A 20347-nucleotide genomic window follows, 5' to 3' on the forward strand; every position below is an offset into this window, starting at 1 on the left:
ATCAGATCTGCAGAGGTGTGACACCCGGGAACCCCGCTGATCAGCTGTTAGAAGAGGATATGAGCTCCACAGCCTCTTCCTAGGCTGATGACATCACTGTACATTGGTCACATGGTCCAGTTGCAGCTTAGCCCTATTCAAGTCAATGGGGCTGAACTGCAATGCCAAGCACTGCCACTATATGATGTACGACGATGTCCTTGGAAAGCTGCTAGGAGCCTCCACCATGCACCATAGTTTTGGTGAGCACAGCGGCCCCCTGAAACAGCTGATCGGTGGGGAAGCTGGGACTTGGAACCCTGCTGATGTGATAACGACCTATCCTGAGGATAAGCCATCATTATCTTTTCCAGGATAACCCCTTTAAGCATAACGATGAAACAAATTCTTCAAATGATACAATTTATAACAACTAAAAATCATAATAAAAGCCAAAACATCAACTGAATCCTTGAAAACTGAAAGAGTATATTCATGTACAAAATATTGGATTTTTTTTTTTACAATTCAAGCCTTGAAATGAGTTATTGCCTTTTTGCATACTTCATTTATATAACTTGTATCTAATTGTATATGAAGGTAATGCCTTTTCCATATTGATTGGAATGTAATTTACCACATTAATATCTCATATATATAGAAAAACAGACAGAAGTACTATTCTGTGAATATTACAAAATAGCATGTATACATGGGGTTAAGGCCATTTGCTTCATTGATTGTATATTACATACTCATTTTGTTGAGCTACTATTTTTCCTTCTTGTCTTGCCCCTAGCCATACCAACCTTACGATGGAAAGTGGGTCTGACAAATTGTTTTAATTGCAAATTAATGCTGTAGTGGAGATACATTACTAACATACTATTGATCTGCAGTTAAATCTTAATGCATCTATGCAATAATATTACTTTAATTTTTGTCCCTTCATTACTTTTTCTGCAACATATTTTCCCTCTTAGATGTGCTTTATACATTAATGACCTCAATTCTTAATTTCCTACAGAGAGAAAACGTCTGACTTATAATTATGATCTTTCAAAAGCATCTAGATGCTGCAAAACCCCTTCAAAAGATCAAAGAAATCATTGAGATTAAACTGTAATAAGGTAAGGCAGACAATTATATGTAGTACATAAAACACGGACAAAGATGAAACACGGGTTTCTTTTGTTATTGCATTTTTACAAGAAAAAAATACATTACTAGAAATGTTATAAAAGCAGATACAAGAGGTATGAGATTTTATAGACAGAGAAAAAAAGAAGAGGAACAAGGGATTACAAACCCAGAAAGAAACTGAGCTGTTTGGTGCCATAGCAGCACAATGACTAGATGGGTTTTGCAGTTTTGGGATTTTCTTTTTATGCTCACTTGCCTTGGAGCAAGTTTTTTTATAACAAATATGTGCAAGAAAAGCCTATGAAAAGGACGGATCTAGGGCATCACTTCAAACCAAAATTTACCTTACGTTCAACTACTCTTTCCAAATCTAGAGTGAGAGTGTGCACAATCCAGGCTTAATAAACCTAGAGCGAGGGTGTGCACAATGCAGAGAAGAAAGAAAAAAGGCAAAGAGTAACTTAAAATCCAAAAAGAAAATGAACTGCGTAGAGGCATGTTAGAGTATTAACTGGCATTAAAGGTGGGATTTGAGTACATTTTAGTTTTTATGTTCTTTTTATGTTCATTTGGCTTGGAGCAAGTTTATTCTGGATATGGAAGTATGTATACAACAATCATCAATTCAACCAGATAAATATTTAGTCTAACAAATCCTCATCACCAAATAATGAGAAGTAGTTACTTTAATTAGTAGTTACTTTAATTTTCATGTCCTTGTCTTGCCCAGAAATATGATGCACCTTTGTTTTGATGCTACTAGGGCTTGCTGTGAGTGAAATTATTAATGTAAAAGAATATAGTTCCTGTGATTCCCCTCTCAAAACATTGCCTCTATTTATAACTGCCTACATTTTCCTCTATTACTATTTAAGATGCTGTAACTACTCCCTTTCTGCACTATTATTTATTTATTTATTTGCTCACTTACTCTAAATTATCTGCTGCCAAGCATGTGAAACATGATCTCTCTTGAGCCAGGGAGTTGTGGAGATAATAGGCATCTGACATGTGGCTTCTTAAACATGAGGAAGCAGGAAAAGCAAAGAGGGTTAGGGGAAATAACCATGTGTTCAGTAGAGTATGATACATTATACAAGAAGGAGATAAACCAAGGGACCATGGGCATGTGACTGCATGGGAGACAGAGGCTTCTTAGCTATGGAAAATACAGTAGAAAGTGACTAAGTGACTAAGGCTACTTTTACACTGGTGTTTTGGCTTTCCATTTGTGAGATCCGTTTAGGGCTCTCACAAGCGGTCCAAAATGGATCAGTTTTGCCCTAATGCATTCTGAATGGAAAAGGATCTGCCCAGAATGCATCAGTTTGCCTCAGTTTGCCTCCATTCCGCTTTGGAGGCGGACACCAAAATGCTGCTTGCAGCGTTTTGGTGTCCGTCTGACGAATCTGAGTCAAACGATCCGTCCTGGCACACAATGTAAGTCAATGGGGACGGATCCATTTTCTATGACACAATCTGGCAAAATAGAAAACGGATCCGTTCTCCATTGACTTTCAATGCTGTTCAAGACGGATCCGTCTTGGCTATGTTAAAGATAATACAAACGGATCCGTTCTCAACTGATGCAGTCGGTTGTATTATCTGAACGGATCCGTCTGTGCAGATCCATGACGGATCCGCACCAAACGCGAGTGTGAAAGTAGCCTAAGCTTACTGTATATAAATCATTTGCATATAATTTTGTAACGCTGGAGAACCATTTTATTGTTCTACTTTGCAGTCTTCCATGATTTCTATGCTCAAAACCTAGACTGTTATGGCATCCCCAGCAGATTCTATAGATTGAATACGAAAGCTTACTGTAGACTGAGATGATCAGATAATTAGGTTCTTGCTGCTAGGAATAACCATGATCATCTGCTATTTTCGGCATCACAGAGAAAAATAGGATGACCACTGAAATCAAGATATGACCATGATCTCTTCTAAGAACGATTCCCCTTTCCAATCAAATGAATGTGAGCATTGTGAAATTTCTACCGTAACAATATCTATACCCTAGCAAAAGGTTAAATCTTAGTATTATACTTACAGTTAGATATAATCTCTGCAATAAAATAAATACAAATATTGTATTTTTCTTGAAAGCATCTAAATTTTATTTTACGGCTATGCATACTGCGGCTTATTAAGGGGTTAACTTTGAGTTAGAAAATTGGAAGCAATGCATAATAGCTGTAACTCACACATACTCCTTTCAGGGGCTGTAATTAATGTAGTATGTATTTATTATGCAAAAGTTAATTACTGAGCTGAGATCTAGCATACTGCAACAAAAAGGTCTGGGTGACACAACATTAGTTTAAATGTTGTTAATTGCAATATGTGAAGCAGTTGCTTTATGTGAGTTCTCATTCTTAAACCTATCAGACATCCTACTTTTATATAATAAATAGAGGATTTATTTTGTTATATGTTTTATCATGTTATTTTTAGTTTTCCAATATATTTACAGAAACTGTTTTGCTTTGAGGGTAAAAAGGCATTGGGGCAGATATACTGACTGGCATTACTTACAGGAGTCTTAGTATAAAGTCCATTGGCACAAAACGCGCCAAATTTTTATTAACATGCATAGGCTTCTAAATAAATTTGTTGCATCTGGTGAACGTCCAGAAAGTGGTAAGAGCAGAGAAAAGTCACAATTATGGCGCAAATATAGTTGGATTGCCATCAGGCCATAATCTAAAAAATATTTTAGTACAGTGACACTTCTCTGGGGTTACAGTTCAGCCTTATTAACACACACAATTGGACACATTTACTTAACTTTTTTTTTATTGAATTGCATATATTAGTTGGCTTTTGTTTAAAATTCTCAACCATTTGTTGTCTGCACCCTTTATGTTTTCACATACAATGCCACCTACTCAGCCCCACTCAGTGTGAAATTCTTTAGACCAGCTGTCTGATGGCTCACTCTATAGTTTTTTTCTCTGGTCTCCGGAACAATTTTTTAAGTCGACATCTTTACAACCAAGTAAAAAACCTAAATAAAAAATAAGTCAGCTTAAAAGAGTGTTCAGATTTCTTAAATATAATTTCCTGGTCCTCCTGGGGTAGCAATCTAATTGCCTATTGCTCACCTACATACTAGGACCAGATTAATAGGAAGCATGTTAGCTTATCAATATGTTTTTGAAGTATGTAATGAAAGTGAAAACTTATGAAACATGAGGAGAGCATACAAACTCCAGACAGACGTTACCCTTGGTTGGATTTGAAACCGGGGCACTAAATGCTTTTTCTAGCATAAAACACAATTTTTTTTATCATCTGTGTGCCGTTGGGGCTACTTCTGATTCCTGCTCCTAGAGTTGGGCTCTGGGCTGAAAAGTCTCCTTCTCTCCCTGGCAGCTATAATATGGTGGGCTCAGGTGGGCTATAATATAGTCCCTTCTTTCTTTACAATCCAGCTTTACATTCCTAACAAGCTGATGAGTTTTCTTAGCTAAGTTGCCATGTTACTGCAAAAGTTATTTCCCCCCCAAACAAGCAAAGAACTATGCCTATTAGCTATTCTGCAGTGAATGGAGAATCACTAAGCAGAGAGACTGAGCATGTTTTTCACCAGTGCACAGGTCGTTGGGTGGGGGTGCTGTCACAATACTAGTGGAATACTGCTGGAATCCAATGGCAGGGACAAGGCCTGTACACAGGAAGCACCGGAGTCTTGAACAGGAGGCTGCAGGACTGAAGGATAAGGCAGAGCCAGACAGGCGGAGCTGATATCGTTAGCAATTGTGCAGGACAAAAGGATGTAGTAGAGCCAGGCAGGCAGAGCCGTTACAGGTAGCAATGGTGCAGGACCGAAGGATGCAGCAGAGCCGAGGTCATACGAGCAATGGATCAGGGCAGGCGGCACAGGAACATAGTCAGGCAAACCGGATCATCAACAGGAGGTAGCAGGATGTCACAGAGTAGCAGGGTAAAGCGCAAGGAGGAGGAACAGACTAGAGAGCTAGTTCCAAGCAAGAGGACTGCACAAGCAGAAACTAAAACACAATACTCAAGCAAATAGTAACAGGCTTGAGAGGTTTAAATGTGAAACAGGAAGTAAGATGACACCCAGCTGAGACACAATTCACCATCTTAACTGAGGGAGAACTTGAGAGCAAGACAATCTGAACTAAACAGACATAGCAGAATGATTCCTGACATTACTCCCAACTCAACAGTGGCCTCTGGACGAGACCTGACTTGGTCTCCCAGGATGTCTTTGATGAAACTGTTTGATCAGTTGGGGAGCATTAATATTATCCACCGGTTCCCAAGAATTCTCTTCAGACCCATAACCCTGGCACTTAATGAGGTATTGTAGATGGTTTCCGAAAATTCAATGATTTTCTCTACAACAAATTTTACTTGCCCATCTATCTCCACCCCATTGGGAGGAGGACGGATACGTTCTGGAAAAGGATTAGGTATGGCAGGCTTAAGTAGGGACACATGAAAAACTGGATGAATCTTCATAGATCGTGGGAGCTTGAGCCGAACAGCTACTGGACTAATTATCCCGATGATCTTATAAGGCCCACTAAATTTCTGTCCAAGTTTTGGTGAAGGAACCTTAAGTTTCAAAATTCCTAGTGGAAAGCCATACTTTATCCCCTATCCCCTATTTTAAAGATTGGTGCTGGTCTACGAAATTTATCTGCCGCCTTGAGCTCTCTCTAATGCTCCTTTTAGTAGCTCAAAATTTTGCTGTAATGCAGAGATCCTTTCCGTGTCTGCTGGAAAAGGTGAAACAGCTTGGAATTTGTGAAGAATATTTGGATGATACCCTAAATTTGCAAAGAAAGGAGTTTGCTTGGTGGAGGCATTTTGGGAGTTATTGTAAGAGAACTCAGCCACAGGAAGCAGATCGACCCAATCATCTTGTAAATGGCAGATATAGCATCGAAGATACTGTTCCAGAGTCTGATTTGTGCGTTCAGCTTGTCCATTAGATTGTGGGTGAAAGGCGGTTGATAGATTAATATCAATCTCAAGTGCTGTGCAAAAACTACGCCAAAATTTTGATGTAAACTGCACCCCACGATCCTAGATTACTTTATCAGGGGATCTATAAAAATGAAACACATTGTGAACTACAAGGTTAGCAGTATCTTTAGCAGAGGGTAGGCCGGTACATGGAATTAAATGTGGAGCCTTGGTGAGCCGGTCAACTTCTACCAAAATTGTGTTTTTTCCTTTAGAGGTAGGTAGATCTATGATAAAGTCCATAAAAATAGAACCATAGGGACGAGAGGGGACCGACAAAGGCTGTAATAAACCCATGGGTGAAGAACATGGAGTATTGCATCTAGCACAAACGTCATATGAGATGACATATTTCTTTACATCCTGTTGATAACTGGGCCACCAAAAGAAACGGGATGAAAATTCCTGTGTCTTCTGCACTCCTTTGTGACCCGCGATCTTAGAATCATGGACTAATTTTAGAATTTTCAGTCTTATTGTTTTGGGTATATATAGCTGCTGCCCATAGGTCCACACCTTGTTCTTAAGCAACAAATGCACATCATCAGGTGGTCGAGACAGCAAGGAGTCGGTGTAATAGGCCTCTTTTCAAGCAAGTCCTTATTATGGATTACTCCCACAAAATTAGACTTAGGAACAATGGTCTTGGGCGGAATCGTAGAAGTGGAATCTGTAGGGACTGTAGTGGAAGGGACTGTAGTGAACTTGGACTTTAGGAGACAAAAGGATTCCTGTGCTTGGGGAGACCAGAAAAAAGCATTTTTTTTTCTTAGTCAACTGTGTAATAGTAGGAGTAAATATTTCTGAGAAATTTTTAATGAAGCGTCTATAAAAATTGGCAAAACCTATGAAACATTGAATATCTTTTATGCTTCTTGGGGTAGACCAGTCTACAATTGATTTAATTTTGCTAGAGTCCATGTGTAGACCATGAGGTGAAATTATATAGCCAAGGAATTGGATCTCAGTCTGGTAAAATTCACATTTTTAAATCCTAATGTAAAGTTGATTCTTCCTTAGACATTCCAAAATAAGTCTCACATCTCTTCGATGTTCTTCCATAGAGTTAGAGAAGATCAAGATATTGTCCAAATAGATGACTACGAACTAGTCCAGAAGATCTCTGAAGATATAATTGACGAGATGTTGAAAAGTGGCCGGGGCATTGCAAAGACCAAAAGGCATAACAAGATATTCGAAATGTCCGTACTGTGACCTAAAAGCTGTCTTCCATTCATCTCCAGGTCTGATACGGACCAGGTTATAGACGCCTCGCAGGTCTAACTTGGTAAACATTTTTGCATGTCGCACTCTCTCCAAAAGCTCAGGGATCAATGGTAAAGGATAACTATTTTTGATTGTAATTTTATTAAGTTCTCGGTAGTCAATGCAAGGTCTGAGAGAACCGTCCCTCTTCTTAACAAAGAATATGGGAGCCCCGGGCAGTCAGGAAGATGGGCGGATAAACCCCTTAGCCCGATTTTCTTTTGTGTAGTCCTTGAGGGCTTTTAGTTCAGGGCCTGCCAAAGGGTAGATGTTTCCAAAAGGTAAAGGTGCACCAGGAAGTAATTCTATAGGACAATCGTAGGGTCGGTGTGGGGGGAGCTTGTCCGCATTTTGTTTATCGCAAACGTCCCCAAATTCCTTATATGCAGAGGGTAACTCTATTGCCTTATTATCTTGAGCCGGATATTCCGAGCCCTGTTCAGACTGAGCTGTCGAAAGAACATCCTTTGGCTGGGAAGCTTATTTCTTTGGTCTCCCAGTTGATAACAGGGTTCTGTGCTTGCAACCAGGGTAGGTCAAGAATAACAGGGAAATGTGGAGAAGAGATGAATAAAAACAATAGGACTTCATGGTGATGAGGTGTTATAATGATTTCAAGTGGTTCTGTCTCTTGATCCACCGGCCCCGAGCTCAGTGGGGATCCATCTATGGTGGTCTCCATTACCACGGGTGAGAGTTTTTTCTGAAATTTAACCCCATGCCTTTCCGCAAAAGAAAGGTCCATGAAATTGCAACTAGCCCCAGAGTCCACCATAGCAGAGGTGGATATCCACTGAGAGTTAATCAAGAGCTTAAAGGGGTTATCCGAGTTATGGAAAAAAAAAAAAACTTCTAAAACTCATCAGGACTTCCATATACATTAGTTAAGCTTGATTTCTTAAGAGAAAAACCCATACTTACACTTTTGCATGGTTCTGTTATTCATGCTTTGCTTGCAAGCTGCAGCAAAGCTGTGGGGGCGTGTAACTACAATGCCTGAGCTCTCCCTCATGAATATTTGTGGGCATGAATAATCTGACCTTCCCCTCACCCTGCTCTGCACATCCTAACATTGCATAACAAAAACAGTCACATGATCATCTCCTAGCTCACACAGGCAGAAGATCTTCTAAGATCTAAGCTATATGACATCTATATGTATCTAAGCTCTATGGCAGCTATATGTATCTAAGCTATATGGCAGCTATATGTATCTAAACTACAAACCGGATTCCAAAAAAGTTGGGACACTATACAAATCGTGAATAAAAACTGAATGCAATAATGTGGAGGTGCCAACTTCTAATATTTTATTCAGAATAGAACATAAATCACGGAACAAAAGTTTAAACTGAGAAAATGTACCATTTTAAGGGAAAAATATGTTGAATCAGAATTTCATGGTGTCAACAAATCCCCAAAAAGTTGGGACAAGGCCATTTTCACCACTGTGTGGCATCTCCCCTTCTTCTTACAACACTCAACAGACGTCTGGGGACCGAGGAGACCAGTTTCTCAAGTTTAGAAATAGGAATGCTCTCCCATTCTTGTCTAATACAGGCCTCTAACTGTTCAATCGTCTTGGGCCTTCTTTGTTGCACCTTCCTCTTTATGATGCGCCAAATGTTCTCTATAGGTGAAAGATCTGGACTGCAGACTGGCCATTTCAGTACCCGGATCCTTCCCCTACGCAGCCATCATGTTGTGATTAATGCAGAATGTGGTCTGGCATTATCTTGTTGAAAAATGCAGGGTCTTCCCTGAAAGAGATGACGTCTGGATAGGAGCATATGTTGTTCTAGAACCTGAATATATTTTTCTGCATTGATGGTGCCATTGCCAGACATGCAAGCTGCCCATGCCACACGCACTCATGCAACCCCATACCATCAGAGATGCAGGCTTCTGAACTGAGTGTTGATAACAACTTGGGTTGTCCTTGTCCTCTTTGGTCCGGATGACATGGCGTCCCAGATTTCCAAAAAGAACTTCGAATCGTGACTCGTCTGACCACAGAACAGTCTTCCATTTTGCCACACTCCATTTTAAATGATCCCTGGCCCAGTGAAAACGCCTGAGCTTGTGGATCTTGCTTAGAAATGGCTTCTTCTTTGCACTGTAGAGTTTCAGCTGGCAACGGCGGATGTGCCGTGCCGGTGGATTGTGTTCACTGACAATGGTTTCTGGAAGTATTCCTGAGCCCATTCTGTGATTTCCTTTACAGTAGCATTCCTGTTCGTGGTGCAGTGTCATTTAAGGGCCCGGAGATCACGGGCATCCAGTATGGTTTTACGGCCTTGACCCTTACGCACAGAGATTGTTCCAGATTCTCTGAATCTTCGGATGATGTTATGCACAGTTGATGATGATAGATGCAAAGTCTTTGCAATTTTTCGCTGGGTAACACCTTTCTGATATTGCTCCACTATCTTTCTGCGCAACATTGTGGGAATTGGTGATCCTCTACCCATCTTGGCTTCTGAGAGACACTGCCACTCTGAGAAGCTCTTTTTATAGCCAATCATGTTGCCAATTGACCTAATTAGTGTTAATTGGTCTTCCAGCTTTTCGTTATGCTCAAATTTACTTTTTCCAGCCTCGTATTGCTACTTGTCCCAACTTTTTGGGGATTTGTTGACACCGTGAAAATTGGAATCAACGTATTTTTCCTTTAAAATGATACATTTACTCAGATTAAACGTTTGATCTGTCATCTACGTTCTATTACAAATAAAATATTGACATTTGCCATCTCCACATCATTGCATTCAGTTTTTATTCACAATTTGTTTAGTGTCCCAACTTTTTTGGAATCCGGTTTGTATATGACAGTGACATGTGTCTAAGCTATATGACACCTATATGTATGTAAGCTATGACGGCTATGTGTATCTAAGCTATATGACAGCTATGTCTATCTAAGCTATATGACAGCTATGTCTATCTAAGCTATATGACGGCTATATGTATCTAAGCCACCTGGCAGCTATATGTATCTAAGCTATATGATGGCTATATGTATCTAAGCTATATGACAGCCATATGTATCTAAGCTATATGACGACTATATGTATCTAAGCTATATGACAGCCATATGTATATAAGCTATATTATGGCTATATGTATCTAAGCTATATGACACCTATATGGATCTAAGCTCTATGGCAGCTATATGTATCTAAGCTATATGACAGCTGTATGTATCCAAGCTATATGACAGCTATGTCTATCTAAGCTATATGACAGCTATGTCTATCTAAGCTATATGATGACTATATGTATCTAAGCTCTATGGCAGCTATATGTATCAAAGCTATATGAAAGCTGTATGTATCCAAGCTATATGCCAGCTATGTCTATCTAAGCTATATGACAGCTATGTCTAGCTAAGCTATATGATGACTATATGTATCTAAGCTATATGACGGCTATATGTATCTAAGCTATATGACAGCTATGTCTATCTAAGCTATATGACAGCTATGTCTATCTAAGATATATGTATCTAAGCTATATGATGGCTATATGTATCTATGCTATATGATGACTATATGTATCTAAGCTATATGTATCTAAGCTATATGACGCCTATATGTATCTAAGCCATACGATGTCTATATATATCTAAGCTAAATTACAGCCATATGTATCTAAGCTATATGACAGCTATATGTATCTAAGCTATATGACAGCTATATGTATCTAAGCTATATGACGGCTATATGTATCTAAGCTAAATTGCAGCCATATGTATCTAAGCTATATGACAGCTATATGTATCTAAGCTATATGACAGCGACATGTATGTAAGCTATATGACACCTATATGTATGTAAGCTATGACAGCTATATATATCTAAGCTATATGACACCTATATCTATCTAAGCCACATGGCGGCTATATGTATCTAAGCTATCTGGCAGCTATATGTATCTAAGCTATGACAGCCATATCTATCTAAGCTATATGACAGCTATATCTATCTAAGCTATATGACAGCTATATCTATCTAAGCAATATGATGCTTATATGTATCTAAGCTATGACAGCTAAATCTATCTAATATAGCTTAGATACATATAGCCGTCATATAGTTTAGATACATATAGGTGTCATAAAGTTTAGATATAGCTTAGATACATATAGTTGCCATGTGGCTTAGATAGATAGATATAGCTGTCATATAGCTTAGATAGATATACAGTGCCTTTCAAAAGTATTCTCCCACCTTTACTTTCTTCGTATTTTGTTACATTACAGCCTTAAGTTTAATGTTTTGTAAATCTGAATTTTATGTGATGGATCAGAACACAATAGTCTAAGTCGGTGAAGTGAAATAAGAAAAATATATAAATAAAACTATTGTTTAGAAATAGAAAACAGAAAATTGACATGTGCGTATATATTCACCCTCTTTGTTAGGAAGCCCATTAAAAGCTCTGGTGCAACCAATTACCTTCAGAAGTCACATAATTAGTGAAATGATGTCCACCTGTGTGTAATCTAAGTGTCACATGATCTGTCATTACATATAAACACCTTTTTTGAAAGGCCCCAGAGGCTGCAACACCTAAGCAAGATGCATCACTAACCAAACACTGCCATGATGACCAAGGAACTCTCCAAACAAGTAAGGGACAATGTTGTTGAGAAGTACAAGTCAGGGTTAGGTTATAGAAAAAATATCCAAATCTTTGATGATCCTCAGGAGCACCATCAAATCTATCATAACCAAATGGAAAGAACATGGCACAACAGCAAACCTGCCAAGAGACGGCCGCCCACCAAAACTCGTGGAGCGGGCAAGGAGGGCATTAATCAGAGAGGCAGCACAGAGACCTAAGGTAACCCTGGAGGAGCTGCAGAGTTCCAGAGACTGGAGTATCTGTACATAGGACGACAATAAGCCGTACTCTCCATAAAGTTGGCTTTAGAGTGGCCAGAAGAAAGCCATTACTTTCAGCTAAAAACAAAAAGGCACATTGTGAGTTTAAAAAAAGGCATGTGGGAGACTCCCAAAATGTATGGAGGAAGGTGCTATAGTCTGATGAGGCTAAAATTGAACTTTTCGACCATCAAAGAAAACGCGATGTCTGGCGCAAACCTAACACATCACATCACCCAAAGAACCCCATCCCCACAGTGAGACATGGTGGTGGCAGCATCATGCTGTGGGGATGTTTTTCAGCAGCCGGGACTGGGAAACTGGTCAGAGTTGAGGGAAAGATGGATGGTGCTAAATGCAGGGATATTCTTCAGCAAAACCTGTACCACTCTGTGTGTGATATGAGGCTAGGACGGAGGTTCACCTTCTAGCAGGACAATGACCCTAAACACACTGCTAAAGCAACACTTGAGTGGTTTAAGGGGAAACATGTAAATGTATTGGAATTGCCGAGTCAAAGCCCAGATCTCAATACAATATAAAATCTGTGGTCAGACTTAACCACCTCCGGACCGCCTAACGCAGGATCGCGTTCCGGAGGTGGCAGCCCTGCGCAGAGTCACGCATATATGCGTCATCTCGCGATGGGCGAGATTTCCTGTGAACGCGCGCACACAGGCGCGCGCGCTCACAGGAACGGAAGGTAAGAGAGTTGATCTCCAGCCTGCCAGCGGCGATCGTTCGCTGGCAGGCTGGAGATGTGTTTTTTTTAACCCCTAACAGGTATATTAGACGCTGTTTTGATAACAGCGTCTAATATACCTGCTACCTGGTCCTCTGGTGGTCCCCTTTGTTTGGATCGACCACCAGAGGACACAGGTAGCTCAGTAAAGTCCCACCAAGCACCACTACACTACACTACACCCCCCCCCCGTCACTTATTAACCCCTTATTAGCCCCTGATCACCCCTGATCACCCCATATAGACTCCCTGATCACCCCCCTGTCATTGATCACCCCCCTGTCATTGATTACCCCCCTGTAAAGCTCCATTCAGATGTCCGCATGATTTTTACGGATCCACTGATAGATGGATCGGATCCGCAAAACGCATCCGGACGTCTGAATGAAGCCTTACAGGGGCGTGATCAATGACTGTGGTTATCACCCCATATAGACTCCCTGATCACCCCCCCTGTCATTGATTACACCCCTGTCATTGATCAACCCCCTGTAAAGCTCCATTCAGATGTCCGCATGATTTTTACGGATGCACTGATAGATGGATCCGATCCGCAAAACGCATCCGGACGTCTGAATGAAGCCTTACAGGGGCGTGATCAATGACTGTGGTGATCACCCCATATAGACTCCCTGATCACCCCCCTGTAAAGCTCCATTCAGATGTCCGCATGATTTTTACGGATGCACTGATAGATGGATCCGATCCGCAAAACGCATCCGGACGTCTGAATGAAGCCTTACAGGGGCGTGATCAATGACTGTGGTGATCACCCCATATAGACTCCCTGATCACCCCCCTGTCATTGATCACCCCCCTGTAAAGCTCCATTCAGATGTCCGCATGATTTTTACGGATGCACTGATAGATGGATCCGATCCGCAAAACGCATCCGGACGTCTGAATGAAGCCTTACAGGGGCATGATCAATGACTGTGGTGATCACCCCATATAGACTCCCTGATCACCCCCCTGTCATTGATCACCCCCCTGTAAAGCTCCATTCAGATGTCCGCATGATTTTTACGGATCCACTGATAGATGGATCGGATCCGCAAAACGCATCCGGACGTCTGAATGAAGCCTTACAGGGGAGTGATCAATGACTGTGGTGATCACCCCATATAGACTCCCTGATCACCCCCCTGTCATTGATTACCCCCCTGTAAAGCTCCATTCAGATGTCCGCATGATTTTTACGGATGCACTGATAGATGGATCGGATCCGCAAAACGCATCCGGACGTCTGAATGAAGCCTTACAGGGGCGTGATCAATGACTGTGGTGATCACCCCATATAGACTCCCTGATCACCCCCCTGTCATTGATCAACCCCCCTGTCATTGATCACCCCCCCTGTCATTGATCACCCCCCCTGTCATTGATCACCCCCCTGTCATTGATCACCCCTCTGTAAGGCTCCATTCAGATATTTTTTTGGCCCAAGTTAGCAGAATTTTTTTTTTTTTTCTTACAAAGTCTCATATTCCACTAACTTGTGTCAAAAAATAAAATCTCACATGAACTCACCATACCCCTCACGGAATCCAAATGCGTAAAATTTTTTAGACATTTATATTCCAGACTTCTTCTCACGCTTTAGGGCCCCTAGAATGCCAGGGCAGTATAAATACCCCACATGTGACCCCATTTCGGAAAGAAGACACCCCCAGGTATTCCGTGAGGGGCATATTGAGTCCATGAAAGATTGAAATTTTTGTCCCAAGTTAGCGGAACGGGAGACTTTGTGAGAAAAAAATTAAAAATATCAATTTCCGCTAACTTGTGCCAAAAAAAAAAATTTTCTATGAACTCGCCATGCCCCTCATTGAATACCTTGGGGTGTCTTCTTTCCAAAATGGGGTCACATGTGGGGTATTTATACTGCTCTGGCATTCTAGGGGCCCCAAAGCGTGAGAAGAAGTCTGGTATCCAAATGTCTAAAAATGCCCTCCTAAAAGGAATTTGGGCACCTTTGCGCATCTAGGCTGCAAAAAAGTGTCACACATCTGGTATCGCCGTACTCAGGAGAAGTTGGGGAATGTGTTTTGGGGTGTCATTTTACATATACCCATGCTGGGTGAGAGAAATATCTTGGTCAAATGCCAACTTTGTATAAAAAAATGGGAAAAGTTGTCTTTTGCCAAGATATTTCTCTCACCCAGCATGGGTATATGTAAAATGACACCCCAAAACACATTCCCCAACTTCTCCTGAATACGGCGATACCACATGTGTGACACTTTTTTGCAGCCTAGGTGGGCAAAGGGGCCCATATTCCAAAGAGCACCTTTAGGATTTCACAGGTCATTTACCTACTTACCACACATTAGGGCCCCTGGAAAATGCCAGGGCAGTATAACTACCCCACAAGTGACCCCATTTTGGAAAGAAGACACCCCAAGGTATTCCGTGAGGGGCATGGCGAGTTCCTAGAATTTTTTATTTTTTGTCACAAGTTAGTGGAAAATGATGATTTTTTTTTTTTTTTTTTTTCATACAAAGTCTCATATTCCACTAACTTGTGACAAAAAATAAAAAGTTCCATGAACTCACTATGCCCATCAGCGAATACCTTGGGGTCTCTTCTTTCCAAAATGGGGTCACTTGTGGGGTAGTTATACTGCCCTGGCATTCTAGGGGCCCAAATGTGTGGTAAGGAGTTTGAAATCAAATTCTGTAAAAAATGACCTGTGAAATCCGAAAGGTGCTCTTTTGAATATGGGCCCCTTTGCCCACCTAGGCTGCAAAAAAGTGTCACACATCTGGTATCTCCGTAATCGGGAGAAGTTGGGGAATGTGTTTTGGGGTGTCATTTTACATATACCCATGCTGGGTGAGAGAAATATCTTGGCAAAAGACAACTTTTCCCATTTTTTTATACAAAGTTGGCATTTGACCAAGATATTTATCTCACCCAGCATGGGTATATGTAAAAAGACACCCCAAAACACATTCCTCAACTTCTCCTGAATACAGAGATACCAGATGTGTGACACTTTTTTGCAGCCTAGGTGGGCAAAGGGGCCCACATTCCAAAGAGCACCTTTCGGATTTCACAGGTCATTTACCTACTTACCACACATTTGGGCCCCTAGAATGCCAGGGCAGTATAACTACCCCACAAGTGACCCCATTTTGGAAAGAAGAGACCCCAAGGTATTCGCTGATGGGCATAGTGAGTTCATGGAAGTTTTTATTTTTTGTCACAAGTTTGTGGAATATGAGACTTTGTATGAAAAAAAAAAATAAAAAAAAAAATCATCATTTTCCACTAACTTGTGACAAAAAATAAAAAATTCTAGGAACTCGCCATGCCCCTCACGGAATACCTTGGGGTGTCTTCTTTCCAAAATGGGGTCACTTGTGGGGTAGTTATACTGCCCTGGTATTCTAGGGGCCCAAATGTGTGGTAAGGAGTTTGAAATCAAATTCAGGAAAAAATGAGGAGTGAAATCCGAAAGGTGCTCTTTGGAATATGGGCCCCTTTGCCCACCTAGGCTGCAAAAAAGTGTCACACATCTGGTATCCCCGTACTCAGGAGAAGTTGAGGAATGTGTTTTGGGGTGTCTTTTTACATATACCCATGCTGGGTGAGATAAATATCTTGGTCAAATGACAACTTTGTATAAAAAAATGGGAAAAGTTGTCTTTTGCCAAGATATTTCTCTCACCCAGCATGGGTATATATAAAATGACACCCCAAAACACATTCCCCACCTTCTCCTGAGTACGGAGATACCAGATGTGTGACACTTTTTTGCAGCCTAGGTGGGCAAAGGGGCCCATATTCCAAAGAGCACCTTTCGGATTTCACTGGTCATTTTTTACAGAATTTGATTTCAAACTCCTTACCACACATTTGGGCCCCTAGAATGCCAGGGCAGTATAACTTCCCCACAAGTGACCCCATTTTGGAAAGAAGAGACCCCAAGGTATTCGCTGATGGGCATAGTGAGTTCATAGAACTTTTTATTTTTTGTCACAAGTTAGTGGAATATGAGACTTTGTAAGAAAAAAAAAAAAAAAAAAAAAAAATCATAATTTTCCGCTAACTTGTGACAAAAAATAAAAAGTTCTATGAACTCACTATGCCCATCAGTGAATACCTTAGTGTGTGTACTTTCAGAAATGGGGTCATTTGTGGGGTGTTTGTACTGTCTGGGCATTATAGAACCTCAGGAAACATGACAGGTGCTCAGAAAATCAGAGCTGCTTCAAAAAGCGGAAATTCACATTTTTGTACCATAGTTTGTAAACGCTATAACTTTTACCCAAACCATTTTTTTTTTACCCAAACATTTTTTTTTTATCAAAGACATGTAGAACTATAAATTTAGAGCAAAATTTCTATATGGATGTCGTTTTTTTTTGCAAAATTTTACAACTGAAAGTGAAAAATGTCATTTTTTTGCAAAAAAATCGTTAAATTTCGATTAATAACAAAAAAAGTAAAAATGTCAGCAGCAATGAAATACCACCAAATGAAAGCTCTATTAGTGAGAAGAAAAGGAGGTAAAATTCATTTGGGTGGTAAGTTGCATGACCGAGCAATAAATGGTGAAAGTAGTGTAGGTCAGAAGTGTAAAAAGTGGCCTGGTCTTTCAGGGTGTTTAAGCACTGGGGGCTGAGGTGGTTAAAGATTGCTGTTCACAAGCGCAAACCATTCAACTTGAAGGAGCTGGAGCTGTTTTGCAAGGAGGAATGAGCAAAAATCCCAGTGGTAAGATGTGGCAAGCTCATAGAGACTTATCCAGAGCGACTTGGAGCTGTGATTGCTGCAAAAGGTGGCTCTGAAAAGTATTGACTTTAGGGGGGTGAATAGTTATGCACTTTTTCTGTTATTTTGTCCTATTTTTTGTTTGCTTCACAATAAAATATATATATATATATATCTGCATATTTGTGGGCATGTTCTGTAAATTACATGATGCAAATCCTCAAACAATCCATGTTAATTCCAGGTTGTGAGGCAGCAAAATATGAAAAAAGTCAAGGGGGGTGAATACTTTTGCAAGGCACTGTTGGTGTCATATAGCTTATATACATATATAGCTGTCATATAGCTTAGATACATATAGCTGTCATATAGCTTAGATACATATAGGTGTCATAGAGCTTAGATACATATAGGTGTCATAGAGCTTATATACATATAGGTGTCATATATGACACCTATATCTATCTAAGCTATATCACAGCAATATCTATATTTTGGGCAATGATTTACTTTGTGATGTTCCTGGGGGTGGTTTTGAGCTACCAGCTGAGGCGAGTAAAGATCGCCAGACGCAGGGCAACGGGCACACTGGTGGACCGGAGGGAGGGAGCTTTGGAATCCATGTCATTTTCTTCATGGCTGCCGGCACTGATAAGGATCGCGCATAAGTGTTCCCTTAACAGGAACCGCGGCAGCCAGATACAGAGAGAGAGGGGGGCGGGCACCAAAGGCTCTGATGTTTTGTTTACAGAGCCGGGCCCCTCCCTCAAGCAGGGAGAAGGCTGTAAACGAGACGTCACCGCCGGAGCCTGGTGAGTGACGTCATGGGTCACGTGACCCGCTTTGGGCGTGTGGAAACACAGCAGAATAAATAATGAATGTACATTAGAAATGTATTTTTAATAATGTTTTAAGCCACCTTAACATATATTGATTTAACTTAGATAACCCCTTTAATGGTAAGGAAGCAATGGGAGTCTTTATTCTTTTTCTTAATATGAGGGGCCACAGATGAAATAGAATGGATGATTGCTTTCTCAGATAATTCTGTTTCCGAAGCAATTGATTCTCCATCTGAAAAGTAATGATCTGTAATGGCTGCCACAAACCTCCGCGGACGGCTAGGGCAGTTGATAAGGAAATGGTCAGACTTTCCACAGTAAAAGCATAGACTTTCCCAGAGCCTGTGCTCTCTTCGATCAACGTTTTCACGTCTTAGCATGGAATCTACTTGCATAGGCTCACTTCCTGATTCTCTGTAAATCTTTCCTTGGAAGTGGAAACAGGAAAAGATGGAGACTGCTTAGTATCATAATTCAAGGTAGCCCATTTCTCTTGTCGTCGTTCAGAAAATCGGGTATCGATTCGAATGCAATAGTTAATAAAAGCATCCAAACCCAAAGGGGCCCCTGCACGAGCAAGTTCATCTTTTAATGTGCTGCGCCGCTGCATAGTCCTTTCTTAAAAAAAAAATATTTTTTGCCGCTTCGTTCCAATCGGTGTCGACAGCCCACCTCTTAAACTCCATTGCATACTCTGTGACAGGGCGTCTGCCCTGGCGCAATGCTAGTAATGTTGCTTCCGCTGTAGCACTTCGATTGGGATCATCAAACATTTGACTCATGGCATCGATAAAGTCCTCTAAGTGATTTAGCCGGGCGTCTTGAGTTTCAATCAATGGACTAGCCCAGGCAATGGCTTTATGTGTCAGCAGCATAATAATACATAATACTTTAGATCCATCAGTAGGAAACTGAGTTGAATTTGCATCAAAATATAGCCTACATTGATTAAGGAACCCCCGGAACTTGTCGCGGTCTCTGCCCAATCTGAATGGTGGTAACTTAGGGGTCATTGCAGGCACCATAGCAGGTGGGTGGTACAGAAACTTGATTCTCCAAGTGAACTATCTGGTCGGATAATGTCTGCACTGTACCACGTAGCTCATGAATCGTTTGTCCATAAATTTGGATGTTGTGGGAAGTCTGTCCTTCAAAGGCGTCATATTCATTTTTTAAAGTCTGCATAGCAGTCTGAAGTTGCTTAATGCGAACCTCTGAACTCCCAGTCCCGGCGGACTCCATTTTTGGCTTGAGTATTCTGTCACGATACTAGTGGAATACTGCTGGAATCCAATGGCAGGGACAAGGCCTGTACACAGGAAGCACTGGAGTCTTGAACAGGAGGTTGCAGGACTGAAGGATGAAGCAGAGCCAGGCAGGCGGAGCCGTTACCGGTAGTAACAGTGCCAAACCGAAGGATGCAGTAGAGCCAGGCAGGCAGAGCCGTTACCGGTAGTAACAGTGCCGGACCAAAGGATGCAGTAGAGCCGAGGTCAGATGAGCAATGGGTCAGGGCAGGCGGCACAGGAACATAGTCAGGCAATCCGGGTCGTCAACAGGAGGTAGCAGGATGTCACAGAGTAGCAGGGTAAAGCGCGAGGGAGAGCAAACCAGAGAGCTAGTTCCAAGCAAGAGGACTGCACAAGCAGAAGCTAAAACCCAATACTCAAGCAATTAGTAACAGGCTTGAGAGGTTTAAATGTGAAACAGGAAGTAAAATGGCACCCAGCTGAGACACAATCCACCATCTTAACTGAGGGAG

At 41.1% G+C, this 20347-nt stretch overlaps 1 protein-coding gene across 1 annotated transcript in view; it reads right to left on the bottom strand.

Annotated features, from left to right (window-relative positions):
- The window catches only part of DPYD (dihydropyrimidine dehydrogenase), a 1571083-nt gene that overhangs the window by 267179 nt on the left and 1283557 nt on the right, over positions 1–20347 (bottom strand). The window lies entirely within an intron of this gene.

This window comes from Bufo bufo, chromosome 9 (genome assembly GCF_905171765.1).
Source record: "Bufo bufo chromosome 9, aBufBuf1.1, whole genome shotgun sequence".
Classification (NCBI taxonomy): Eukaryota; Metazoa; Chordata; class Amphibia; order Anura; family Bufonidae; genus Bufo; species Bufo bufo.